This window comes from Rhipicephalus microplus, chromosome X, assembly GCF_043290135.1.
Source record: "Rhipicephalus microplus isolate Deutch F79 chromosome X, USDA_Rmic, whole genome shotgun sequence".
Classification (NCBI taxonomy): Eukaryota; Metazoa; Arthropoda; class Arachnida; order Ixodida; family Ixodidae; genus Rhipicephalus; species Rhipicephalus microplus.
In genome coordinates this window covers 20,590,610-20,604,726 of record NC_134710.1, presented here as the reverse complement: position 1 = coordinate 20,604,726, position 14,117 = coordinate 20,590,610, and the positions used below count along the sequence as shown (strand labels likewise).

The following is a 14,117-nucleotide window of genomic DNA, read 5'->3' as shown; positions in this document are numbered from 1 at the left end:
ATTAGTTTGCGCTGCCCCCACCTCCTAGGTGACTAGAAGGGCCCCCTACCTCCACGTGTCTCCGTATCCCCCCGTGCACACGCCTTTGCTACACGGCAAAGCGCGAGTATAAAGTGCTTCGTTGGAATTATACCATCCGAGGAAAAGATCGCAATACAATTCAAGCAGCAGCGGCCAGCTAAGTATGCGGAAACGAGCATGACAGGAATTCTGACGTGCGTTTTCAGATGCAGGCTCTACGTTTCGAGAGAACGGAAATAAGCGCCGCCTCAAGGCGTGGTTCGAGACGGCTACGTCATGCACACGTCATCCGGTAGAGGTCCGTCGGCATTGCGCTAACAGTATGCGGGCCACTGATATGGTGTTTTCTTTCAAACGAAGCGTTTCCTTGGCTCAAAGCAAGTACTATATCAAGTTGCTTAAGTGGTACTTGAAATACCCACGACTACTTGATATGTGCCTTCAGTGTCCTGTCAAATACAGACTAGGGCTACCAACCGTTCCGGATTTTGCGGGGCTGTCCCGACTTTTCATGCTCCGTCCCGAATCCCGCGCTAAACGTCCCGGAATTCGTTCCGGATCGTCCAGTTAAATTTTTGTATGTGTTCCAACGCACACCCCACAACCCGCCTCACGCCAAGGAACAAGGAAGTTTGCCCAAATGCTGTATAGCAAAGTTTAGGAGAAACTTTAGCCATTTCAGCAGAACTTCCGCGTGAAGTGCGACAACTTTTACGTGTCATTTTCCAGCACGAGGAAGTGCTGCGAACAGCACGTATAGCCTGCTGAAGTGCTTCAACAGGTCACAACTGCAAAGAATCAACGGCTTTGCCTGAAGATACCGCAACGATGAAAACTGATTTTGCTGGCTCGCTATGTCAATGTGCACCCCCCTTCCTCCTCCCGTCTTCACTGCCTTCATTGATTATTTGGTAACCGTAATACTTACACTAAATCTAAATATGTTCTGATTGGTGCTATAAATGAATACACTGGTGTCGAGAACCATGAAGAGAGTGCCATGGTAGCTAAAAATGCATCGAATGTGTTGTTAATACAGCTACCTTTAAAAAAACACACGCTTTTCGTTTCGATATTGATCGGGCGGCTTTTCCGTGACGTGTCATGGCAATGTGACGTCACAGAAAAAAAACGCAACTCGAGCCGTACCAGTGGCAGATCTGCCATTTGTTCGTGGTGCGTAAACAGTGGTGCGCAGACTGTCGTCCAGTGACCCCGACAGCGATTTCTGCGATTTAGGCTGCATGCACACAGGATGCAAGGTTCACAAACTCAGTGGAACTGTGTTGACTCGTCGGGATAATGCCCATTGAGGAAAAATCGGCTTGCTGATGCTCGTTGATGAAAACGCAATATTCAATAAACATATTGTAGACATGTTGTCTGACTCGTGTGTGTAGTTCGTTAACACCGCATACCGAGGAAGCGAAAAAACGTCCCTTTTACGATGTCGCAAAACCGTGTCAGTACTCCTTCAAGTGAATGTCCTAGCCTTCTTTCTGTGCTTAGCATTATTCGGTTTAAAACGACAAACACAAGTAAACAGTGCTCAAATGGGGGCTTGTTTTGCAAAGAACGGCGCGGCGCAATATAAATAAAGGGAACTGGGAAACGACAGCGGCCGTTGCCGTGCGTCGAGAGAGAGAGAGAGAGAGAGAGAGTGTTTCGTCCTCTTGCGCTTCCGAGAGATGCTCGGCGCCGCCAGAGGACCGCCCCCGGTAGAAGAATTCACGTAGCAACCAGCGCGCGGCGCTCCGATAGTGAGCTCCTCTCGGCCGCCGGAGTGGCGCAGCGGGCGCAGATCGCTGCCTCCGGGGCCGCTGACCAGGCCACTCGCTCTTCGGCTCCGCTCCTGCGCGCACGTGCCGACGCTCGTCCGAAGAGGACGCCAGTTTCACGAGGAAAGGTGCGACGTTTTCGCTTGTCTCTGTTTACTTCTGCTTACTGCCAACCTTTTATATACATCCTCTAGCCGGCGGCTCCAAATGGAACCACGGGATGAAATCGGAGCGCTTGTTGACAGTGAGAGAGAGCAACTTTATTTAACGTGAACTCCAGTAAGGGTCCACTAAGCCGCGCGGTACGAACAGTGACTGTAACGGTTCATACCGCGCGCAGTGATTGTACGAGCTGTGGCTCCGCGACGAAGCCAGGTTTTCTTTTTTCGTTTTCTTTTTCGATGGGGGTTCCATGTTATTGCATGTATGTTCTTGTGTGTGTGTGTTTATATATGTGCGTGGACACTGGCAGGATTCTCCGGTAAAGGGGCACGTTTCACCATGACGACCCCCCCTCCACTTATTGTGTCCGAAAACAAGCGAGCTCTGCAATAGATGCAAACATGAAATTGTCGCGTGCTTCTCACAAAGGCCTGTCATTGGTTCCCAGACTTCCGGTGTAAGGATTGGGAGTAAACAGATATCTGAACGCTATTTCAACGTGCGTAGAACTGACGTAAAAAGTACTTCTGATTAAAGGTATGGGACAAAATTGGTGCCCCCTTTAGATGACTTAGGGAGGGGGGTCCCTGTGCAACGCCCATGTGCGTAGACGTATTCATCTGTACAAAAAATATTTCTGGGCGCAGCGTGGGTTTGAGCGCATCCCACGCCCCTCCCTACTACGCCTGCGAAGTGGCTATTTGATGAGTTGGACGTTTGTGTGGCGCAGGTACGACGCGGCAGACGCATAAGACAACACACAGCGGTAATATTTGGCGCTTTATGTTGTCTTCTGCCAACGCCACAACACGTTAGAGCGCCGCATGCGAGGGCCGCTTCACGCGTGTTAATTATTTAACGACCGCTCTTGCAGACGTGTTATGCATTTCGCATAACCTCCGTGGCGTCGTTAAGTGCCAAATCCTCATGGAGGCAACAGCGCAAAAATACCGAAGAAGGAAGACAAATGATGCTGTAATGCGTTTGTCAACCGTCGTCTATGCCCTCATATTTTCGCTGTTTTGTTCTAGAGTGAGAATGCATGTGCTTGCACGACTCAGTGGTGATGTAGATATGGCAAATGTACAGCTGATTGCAGCGCGCTGCCCTCTACTGCCTTCACCCAATGCCTGTCTGTCTGTCTGTCTGTCTGTCTGTCTGTCTGTCTGTCTGTCTGTCTGTCTGTCTGTCTGTCTGTCTGTCTGTCTTGGGTATACAGTAAAAGAAACGTGTATGTCGATATTGCCATAATGACAATTAATGCGGAGAAATGGTGGTAAAGACAGAATATAGGCAAGAAGGCACCATCTTTTCGCTGATATTGACTGTATGCTTGATGATATTGACTGTCTGCATAGCTAGAAAAGCTATGAGAGTGTCAGCGCACTCAGTTAGGCTATAGTTGTAACTAGCTCAACTGATTGAGTGCGCTGTCACTATAACATCGTCGTCGTGCACAACGACGATGTGGATGCGCTTTAAAGACGCGGGCAGAAAATGAGACGGAACACACACAGCGGAACTCTCAACTTGTTTATTGGTAAATTCGAGGGGAGCATCACATGTCACGTGCTTCGGCATACATGCGATATGCCCCCTCGTTGTTTTCGAACAAATTACAAGTTTAAAGTCGCGCTGTGAGTGTCCCGTCTCACCTCTGTCCGTGTCTTTTCTGAATGACATGTGGGGTTTAACGTCCCAAAACCACCATATGATTGTGAGAGACGCCGTAGTGGAGGGCTCCGGAAATTTACACCACCTGGGGTTCTTTAACGTGCACCCAAATCTGAGCACACGGGCCTACAACATTCCCGCCTCCATCGGAATTGCAGCTGCCGCAGCCGGGATTCGATCCCGCGACCTGTGGGTCAGCAGCCGAGTACCTTAGCCACTAGACCACCGGGGGGGGGGGGGGAGTTATTTTAAATGAAAAGAAGAGAAAAGTGGGCCCCGTAACTGTCTCTCAGGGGGAGGACACCCCAACAGTAGCTCACGTGGGGTGGGGGTAAAGGAGGGATTGAAAGGATAAGATTAAAAAGTGAAAAAATAGAGAGAGGGGAAGGAGAGAGCAAAGCACAGGGAAAGCGAATGGCGGAAGTACGGAGAAGATAGGAAAGATGGACTTGGTCGCAGGAGTCCAAGGACGGGGGACCACTGGCGAGAGCTCTTGTCGGTGTCAGGAGATGGCGTAGGGCGAGCCCAGTCGGTCAAAGCTACACTGTCGTCGAAGATCGCGGATGTACAACCGGTCGGCACGAAATCCAGCGAGCGAGTGCACTAGACTACCGCGGCGAGGCTGCCCGCGTCTTGAAAGCGTATCAACATCGTCCTCTGTAAAAGAAGGAAAGGCTATGAATAGGGGTGGTACGGATGGTTTCGGCATCCCTGGTTGCAGGCGACGCTGTCCTGTGATCGAATCCCGGGGATGACTTGCGTCAAATGATTAAACTACGTAGCACAGAAAATGTAAGAGTAGTGTTAAAGAGTACTATGAAAAGATAAGGCTAATATTCTCTAGCCAGAAAAAAAAAACGAGACAACATCGTTTTAACACCAAAGTGTTCATGCTGGCGTCTATGATGAATGCTTCACTGACATAATTTCCGTCGCGGCTATAATGTCGGTAATATGCTCGTCAACAAATAATAATAATAATATCTGGGTGGGTTTTTATGTGCCAAAACCACGATATTATTTGAGAGACGTCATTGTGAGAGGTTCCGGAAGTTTTGACAATCTGGTGTTTTTTAACGTGTACGCTGACGTCACACCGTTTACGGACATGGACAGGTGACAAAGAAAAACCTGAACAAAAAAAGTTCCCTTGGTTTGAACGACGTGCAGAGTCCAACCCACGACCTCCTGGTCGTCGATGATAGGTGCCGGGCGCTGTACCGTGAGCGCTGTCACCGCTCATGCTAAAGGTTTATCACACGCGCCTCTGGCACCTTCTCCCTTTCACAGTAACCTTGGTCCTTGGGGGGGGGGGGGGGGGTGGTTCGCCGTGTGGGATCGGTGAAGTTAATTAAGTACTGCATCATAGCACTTATGAGCGCTCCATAGTTTCAGCTTTTCGTGCGACGAGACAAGCCCACAGAAAGTGGAACGCTTTCCCCCGTTCACGGCTCGAACTGCTAAGTTTGCCTCTCGTGTTGCGTAGTATGCGCATGTGCACAGGCATATGGGCTGCTGCCTTATTAACGGGAAGCGCACACCTTGGCATTGTTCTCCACAAATTACGATGATTTGAATGAGTGTATATCGAGTGCCGGTGTAATGTGCTTCTTGACGCCATGGCGTCTTCAACATACTGTTGATTGATTGATTTGTGGCGTTTAACGTCCCAAAACCACCACATGATTATGAGAGACGCCGTAGTGGAGGGCTCCGGAAACTTACACCACCTGGGGTTCTTAAACGTGCACCCTAATCTGAGCACACGGACCTACAACATTCCCGCCTCCATCGGAAATGCAGCCGCCGTAGCCGGGATTCGATCCCGTGACCTGTGGGTCAGCAGCCGAGTGCCTTAGCCACTATACCACCGCGGCGGCGCTCTTCAACATACTGTGTCCAAGTGTAATGTTTACTAGGCTTAAATCGTTATCTCTGGCGTTAGTCGTTGGAATGGGAGTGTGTCACGTCGGTACATCAACGCCAAATGGTGCGAAACACCACTAGCCACTGTGCGAGCTCTCGAGTATATGCAGAACAAACAATAAATTGTGGTGTATTGCAGTGAAGACACTGTTCACTCTCGTGGTATGCGGACTCCTAAAATGGAGGTATCAACAGCTTTTTAGGGGCGGAGCACCTGAGGGTCTCAGCGTCGTCTGCTGCTGCTGTCGTGACGGTCGATTTGCTTGAGCTCAAGATTGATTACGCCACTGCCTTATAGCGCTCGCCGCGTAACTAAATAGAACGAACGACGCGTGGACTATGCAAACGCTCGTTCTGCTATGAACGCTGATGCGTCATCGCCCATGAGAGAGAATGCCGATGCAGGCAGCGTCTGCCGACTGCAATCAGTGCCGGTGGGAGATTTCTCTCATTGTCATTGACATAACTGTGATCAAGGCAGGCCGGATGCTATACTTCATACGCAGAAATTTTAGGCAAGCTTCACAGACCGTGAAACAAACCCTTTATCTCATGTATCTGAGACCTATTTTAGAGTATGCTTGCATAGTCTGGGATCCCCATCAGCAATACTTGATTGACGCATTGGAAAAAGTTCAAAACCAAGCAGCCAGATTTGTTAGCAACAACTATAATTCCTTTGTAAGCATCACAGAAATGAAACGAGCGTTGAAATGGGAGACACTGATGGTAAGGAGGCAGAAACTTAGGCTTAAATTTTTTCATTGTATATATTATAATGGAAATGCCATTAACCCTCTTGATTATCTGTTCACACTAATGTACGTCTCTAATCGTCAAGACCATTCACGAAAAATATTAGAATACCGTTACAAAACCCACTCTTTCGGTAGTTCTTTTTTCGTGAAAACAATACAGGAATGGAACTGTCTACCGGATGATCTCGTCAATGAAACTGATAATGAATCCTTTTTTTCTTCATTGTAACAACTCCTACAATATCACTGTCACTAAGAATGGTTTGCTGTCTCGAAGCGTGTGCGTGTTTTCAAATGCATGACTGTGACGTTGTTTTCACTCACCAATATACGAGTGTTTTTTTTTTCTCTTAAAATATTTTGAGTGCTGTTTTATTTGTTTAATCTATTGTTTTGATTGAAAACTCTGTAGTTAAATCATTATGTGTACCTCCCCTACGTAATGCCTCACGGCGATGTAGGTGAAATGTAAATAAATAAATAAAGACTCGCTGCGGGCGCGTTAACTGAAAGCGGGCGGCGAGTGTTGATGCCTAATCGGAGCCCCCCCCCCCCCCCCCATTTATAGGGGCACAATGTTCACGGGTCTAACTGAAGCCCTCCAGGCTTCGTCCCTAAAACTGGGGGTTTCAATGAGACCTGTGAAACTGCAGGATTCGCCCTTCAACAGGTTAGGGGAGCACGCTTCCCTATATACGTAATAATTTTTGTTTTGGTCAGCCCTAAGACACCTATGCCACACTGTGCTTATCTAGGCCGAATATTCACTGGCGGCCCTCACCACTAATACGAAATTTACAGCAACATTACTGGTAGCTTGTGCGCGAAGCAGTGACAGCAGCGGGACCTGTAGTTTGGCGTTTCGCTCGGAGTCCTCGGACGATGTTGCAAGTTATACGAGGGCGCGACACATTTTCGTGACGTAACGCTCAGCGCGACTCCTGCTGTTTGCAAGAAATGACTCTGTGGCAGCTGCGCAACGTGTCTCAACGCTGGTGCACATACTTATTGCACGGCCGCTTAATGGAAGAGCTAAGTGTATAGGCACTTGAAATCACTTTTTAATCACTTTATTCACTTCAATGTGCATCTCTTCACTCTTGATTCATTTCGCTGTGTGTTTATTCACACTTGCGTCATTAAATTCTTTCGTCATTCACACTTACGACATTTCGTTTATTCTTCATTCACGCGTGTACACTTGATTAATGCTCAAGTCGCTTGATTTACCACTGGTTCGCTTTCCTTTTCTTGTATTCCTTTTTATTTTGTACTTTCCAGATCCGTTCAGTGAGGGCGTCAGGGTTCAGTAATGACATCCGAATATATTAACGTAGCTTGCAAGCAACAAACAAAGGTATGCAAGAAAATGAAATTATGCCAGGACATTCGCGGTGCGCAGCCGCGAGCGCAGTAAAAATTTTCCACGGTGATGCGTAATTATACTGCCGTGTAGTGCGCAGCATTTTCCCTAAAATCATCCTAATTAGATGATATCATCGGGAAGCGTGTTACACGGGGTGACGGAAGGGCAGATGCATTGAACGCTTTCGATTTATTGAAAACGCGCATCAGGCTAACTTTGTTAAGAAGGCGTCTTGACGTGCATTTGGGTGTATAAAGCTGCAAAAAGTATCTGGCATCGATGTAAGGGGCATAACCAGCAAATGATTCGGCATGTATCTATAGTTTCTGGAGCGAGATATGTCTTGCCCTATTCCGGTTACGCTGCATGACGATGTTAAATTTAATTGATTCACACCTGAGTCACTTTCGATTCACTTTAGAATTCATGTTAATGCACACTTCGGTCGCTTAATTCACTCTTCATTGACACTTCTTGCTCTCTTTATTCCCGATTCACACTTAAACCCACTTCTCAGTTTTCATTTACCCTCCACTTGCTTGATTCATTCTTTATTCACACTTAATTCACTTGATTCGCTTCAAATTACGTTGAATCCTTCTTGACTCATTCAATAGAGTACGCTCATTCAGACTTGAGTAAATTACTTGATTCTCAATTTGTACTTAGCTACCTGAGTCACCTTCTTGTACATTGAATCACTCTTAGCTGACTCTAATCTGCGTTCGTTCAGACTTGAGCCAGTTCATTCAATCTTGATCCACACCTAAATCACTTGATTAACACTTATATCGTTTTATTCATTATTCATTCACAGTAATGTACGTTGTTTCACACTGCTTGAATACCTCAGATGGGGTCGACCCTGTACATTGAATCACCGTTTTTTTTTTGTTCTGTGTTTGCGCGGTCAATCACTTTTTTTTTAGACCATTACCATTCCTTGAGCGCTTGCTAACGACGGTGCTGCGGGCAATGTAACATAAATATGCCACATGTAAGGTTGAGAGACCGGAAGATAAGGAGTAAACGACATCTGGTTGGTATTAAACTGAAAACTTTAGCCGCGCTGGCAGTGTCGTTATGCGCGAGGTTGTTTGGGGTGGAATGGGTTCCACGGAAGTTGTGGTGGTGGTGGTCGAACATTTAATAACCATTGAATGGGCAGAGAGGTGATTGGGTTGGGGGCCTTATTGGCCTTCTCCCCTCACAGTACTGGAGCTCCATTGGCAGGCAACGTCGCCCGCGTCCGTTGAACTTTTCGGGCCTTCAGGTCCTGGCAGCTGAGCAGGGCTGCCTCGTGGTCCTCTCGCCAGCGCAGTCGTGGGTGGCAGGAAAAAAAAACTGTGTTGAGAATTGAGATGGAATTGGGAAGTGTGAAGGCATACGATAGGATCCGTTTGGGCAAGACGCGCGCTTCGAGATCGAACCCGGAAGTTGTTGCAGTTTGGACATGGATGATGATGGCGTCGCACAGCTTACAAAGCTTTAGGCCGCGCGGAGGACCATATATATGTTTGGAAGTTGCGGTATAGTTTCTCGCTTCGAGATTCTGTCTTCTCCCTGATCTTACAGTGCTGATGTCACCGCCTGCTGCCTCATCAGCGTGCACAGCACCTTGACTCACCGAAGGAGCTCTATAGCCGGAAAGGACGAATAAGTGCGTGTCCCCTTACGAGCGAAAGTCTCACTTATCTGCCCCACATGCATTATTTGAGGGTGTAGTCATCACTTATAGAAACCTTGCTTCTTTTCGAGAAAGAAAAGTTGACAGACTACATAATTGAACTGGGACATGCAGGGTGTTTGTTTGTTTTAGAAAATACAGTCATTTCTGTTCAGCTACTACTTTCCTGTTCCTGTAAACATGCTTATATATAACTCGTTGTTTCCTTCTTCATCGAATTATGCCTTTCTTGTATGGTCCACTACGACAACTGTAAACGTTAGCAAACTTACCATTTTGCAAAAGAAAGCTCTGCATCTTGCCTGTAAAGTACCACATCGCTGCCACACCGCACATTTGTTAAAAAGGACATTGCATTATTCAGGTTGCATCAATATATGATTGCAAACTAAGTCGGTTATATAAAATCGGTTTATTGAAAAATATTGACATGATTGCTGTTGTAGTTAGGTTGGAGAAAAATTTGCCTGCTTTTAATGTACGTCATTCTAAAGTGTGGCACATAAGAAAATGTAGAACGAAATACGAAAATCAAATGTTAAAGTTTCAGCTGCCTGCACTTCCAAACTGCCTAATTAGGGAACATAACGTTGACATATCTAGCATATCGCCAAAACAATTGCAATTAGTGTTTATGTAATTATGTGATCGGGTGACTATCTCTTTTATGCCTGCACTGTAATCTTTCATTTTGTTTCTTTTTATTGCACATTGTGAAACCCTATTTTATTTTGGTTGTCCTTAGCCGCACGTCTTCTGTGCTATCTTGTGTACCTGGGGGGGTCAGGGCTACTCAAGCTGTTCTCACAGCTTTTACTTGCCCTCGTCGTAACATGTCTTTGTTGCGGAAGAAAATTTCAAGATTCAATTTCAATTTGAATTATTGGCAGGCTATGGCGCGATACTTTGAGAGGATAACAGCATAAACTCGAACACACGAAGACCACAAGAAATACGGGACAAAGGGCGTGCTGTTATTGTTGCTGTTGTTTATACGAAGTAAATACGGGTTTTTTAAATAAAAATATTATGGCACTATAAGCACGTGTCTTCGCAGCCGAACTCTCGTCGAGTAGGAAATGCTCTGCCCCTGCAAAAGTTACATTGAATTGACTAATTAAAATGGGTTAATTAAGTTTTTTTATTACTATCAGTATGGTCGGCATGGAAGAGATGTAGGGTGTCTCGATATATGGCATACTGACTCCAGAAAACAATATGGAATACTGACTCCAGAAAACAATAAAAAGCGCAAGCAATTTCAGATAATAAAATTATAGACTCGGGGCCCCGATTTCGAAAGCGAGCTCGCTGGTCACGCAGAAAAGGCTGCGTTTGTGTTTAGTTAGAGTAAAACTTTCCCGTGTAGAAGAAGCGGCGAACTTTGAGTGAATGCGCGTACTTATTGCGGAAAGTGGCTATGGTCATCTTACGTGATCGGACCGGCCAACTTTTGGGCCAAATTGAACCGCAACTTCCTGCTTTATTCAGCGCAATCAGCCACTGCGGTGCTCCTTGCACGGACGAAAGAGTGCTTGGCGCCTATTTCATTGCTCAAGAAACAAACAAGATGGCGCCACACATTGCACACAACTAATAAGCGGTTCCGCTCAAGCCGAAATGCTACAAAACCGTGTAGTGTGTGATTTCAGCGCACGTTATAACGAACCCCGGATGATCCGGAGCCCTCCCTGACGGCGTCCCTCCCCCCCCCCCCCCCCCCTGATAGCTTGGCTCGGCGAGTAATACCATGAATCAACTAACCAAACCGAAAATAGCGATCGCGCGTTGACGTACAATGTGGATGGACAGCTCTGCCAGACTTTGCAAGTATCTAGTCCCCTTTGACACTGGATTGAAACAGAAAGCGATACGCCGGCAAGATCGGGCGTAGGATAGCGCTACATAAACGCTCGCGTCGTACAGCTGCTTACCTTTTGTAGTTGTTTTTTTCTGGATACGATCAGCGCCAGGAATGTTTTCCGTTGGTTCTACAACACATATTCTGTATAACTTCACCTCGTCGTGTCTCTTTTTGTGCAGTGTGCTACATTCGATCAAGGCGTATGTGTACTTTGTTAATCGCTGTATTGTCGATTGAAAAACAAAAATGCTTATACTTCCAGAAGTGTAATGTGCTAGCCTTGTCTCGGCTAGAATCCTAGTGCAATGGTGTGTGTGTGTGTGTGTGTGTGTGTGTGTGTGTGTGTGTGTGTGTGTGTGTGTGTGTGTGTGTGTGTGTGTGTGTGTGTGTGTGTGTGTGTGCGCGCGCGCATAAAGAAACCTGGCTTCAGGGTCGTTTGTAGAAACTTTAAATACCAGTGCGTGCTTCAAGAAAGTCTTGTGAAAGACTATAGAAACTAAAAATAGAATCCCATCCGTGACCGCTCGTCGGGAGTAACCCAGGCAGGACGCGCGACTCCCGATATTAGGGGCCGCCCTAGGATAGACTGCCTAAGTTATATTAACATCAAGTTTGTTCGTAAGAGAATTATGCGATTGACAGTATTGTAGCTTGGCCCAGATGGCTTCTGCATCTATTGCCGATTCGGCCAAAGTGTCTGTGCCGGAGCCCTCCACTATACGGCGTCTCTCATAATCATATGGCGGTTTTGGGACGTTAAACCCCACATATCAATCAATCAATCAATCAATCAATCAATCAATCAATCAATCAATCAAAGTGTATGCTACTTTCGCTTTAAAATGAGTCGACTTAGGCAGCTGTGGGAACGCAACTGCATGCTTTGCACGGCAGGCATGTAGCCTTGTTTTGCCGCCCGCTCTGGCCGCGTGCGAAGTGCCCCGGGGAGCCCTGCTTACTGCATTCCTCTGTACGTGAGCGGGCAGGAAGTAAGCAGCACGATCAATTTCATTTTTGTGACAGCCTGTTGCGATCCTTTGACTATGTTGACATGCGGAAACTTTGTTGATTGGTGATCGTACTTAAGCCTGCATACATTCATCTGAACACTAGCAGGTATGAGAGCTTACGGATTTTTTTTTTTTTCAATCATCTTATTATACCCTACAGTCTGCAGTGCACTTTCAGTTTCACGGCTGTCACATTGTAGCTGGTTAAATGAAGGCTTGTCAGAACGGACGCATTTTCTTAAATTTCGTGATTTCATCTAGATGCCGAGTCGTTTCACACTTCGGTGCTGCTGTGATGTTCCTCGTTGAGGCTGCACTGGGCTTGGTGCGCCCCCAAAGAAATGTACTGAAATGTTGTGCAGTCTGCAGAACATGGGATTTGTGTCGTTGAGGGACCCTGGCATTAATGAATGCTCAATAATCGTCGCACTTCTCGCCCACATGCAAATGAAAAGCAGACGAATGAGCCTCCTAATGTTATCACCTTTGAGTCACCATTAACTCGAAAAGGATAAACGGGGAAAAAAGTTACTCCTTTCTAACAGGAGGGAAAGATTACGCTTGGTGGTGGCCCGGCGAGAAAACGAAAAGTTTGTGATTCGCAGCCGGACCTTAGCGTCTGTACAAGAGCACGTTCACAAAAGAGAACTGTGGCTGACATCAAGAGATCAAAGTGAACATGCCCAGGTGTCGTAATGTGAAAGACAGGTAATGTAACCGGTGGTCAGTGAGAGTGATGAGATGCCAAGAGATGGGCAATGAGTTAGGCGGGGTGATAAAATTATGAAACTCGAAGTCATCAAGTGTAATCAGCTCTTGCTATAGACAGGTTAAATTAAAGATAAGCGGGACAGGCTTTCGTTCTGCAGCAGCAGCACCTTATGGGGTGTTGCCAGCAGCGGGCGCCTAATAGGCCTATGCTAATTATATTGTTCATCCGCATCTTCGGGAATTGCGTTTTGTACACTATGCGTACACCGTGCTAACTGTTGTAACATTATGAAATATATCAGGGTGTTCTCGCCCTTGCTCTCTCAATTCGGAATTGCGTTTTAATTTGTTACGCGTGCTTAAGCGTTCCGCGTCATCGCCGGTATGAGTAGCGTATATAAGCGCGTTGCCATTTTCGCTATTGTCCATTGCGGCCACATATCAAAGCATGACTACAAAATTTTTCATTTGATACTTCTTCCTTCTACAGTGTCCACGTAAACACTACAGTTTAGGGATAACTAATGCGCAGCGTCTTCAGTTGGCGTCATGTGGGCATAGTTTCGAATTCAACCCTTGCATCAAAGCCAATATTACTTAGTGACGACATGAAGTAGTTACCTCGAGTAAGGACGCGTATCACAACAGTGGCCGGACGTGAGAATAGGTGCGACAAGTAGGCGCCGTCACGCTGCCCCTTTTTTTATACTCCAGACGTCCGACGTGAGCTTGCGAATTGACGATTTTTGTTGTCTGCATAAGTGCTCGGAGGTGAACGCAAAAATAGCATGGGAATCGGTTGTCGGAGTATTTGTCTTACTGCAGTCAATTTCGTGTGGTACCAGTAAAACCATACAACAGGTATGCGCTAAAATCGTAATCGATCATGCGTGCCATACTGTGCAGTTTTTAACCGATATTCTGGGAGTTCTCGTGAATGATTACCTATCCTGGACGCGTTGCAGTCCGGCGCAACGTCTCAAAGGCATGAATGAGTATACAGGAAACGACGGACGCGCAAGACATCTCGAAGAGCGGGGCAGGGGAAGTGTGCTGGTGGTCGTCTTCTTGTGGTTAGAGCTCTGGGTTTGACATTGGAGTATTTATTATGGTGTCGGCCATGCTAATTATCTTGCCGGTACTTAGATACGGAGCAGAAA

General features: G+C 46.7%; 1 protein-coding gene across 7 annotated transcripts in view; it reads left to right on the top strand.

The window, feature by feature from the left end:
* The window catches only part of RhoBTB (Rho-related BTB domain containing), a 344,465-nt gene that overhangs the window by 196,092 nt on the left and 134,256 nt on the right, over positions 1–14,117 (top strand). The window contains exon 1 of one of the 7 annotated variants that reach the window (XM_075881930.1): positions 1,704–1,927. The exons of the other annotated variants lie outside the window; for them this stretch is intronic. The gene's annotated coding sequence lies outside the window, so the exon portion shown is untranslated. Of the gene's footprint in view, positions 1–1,703; positions 1,928–14,117 lie in introns of those variants that run through there. 7 annotated transcript variants of the gene reach the window in all.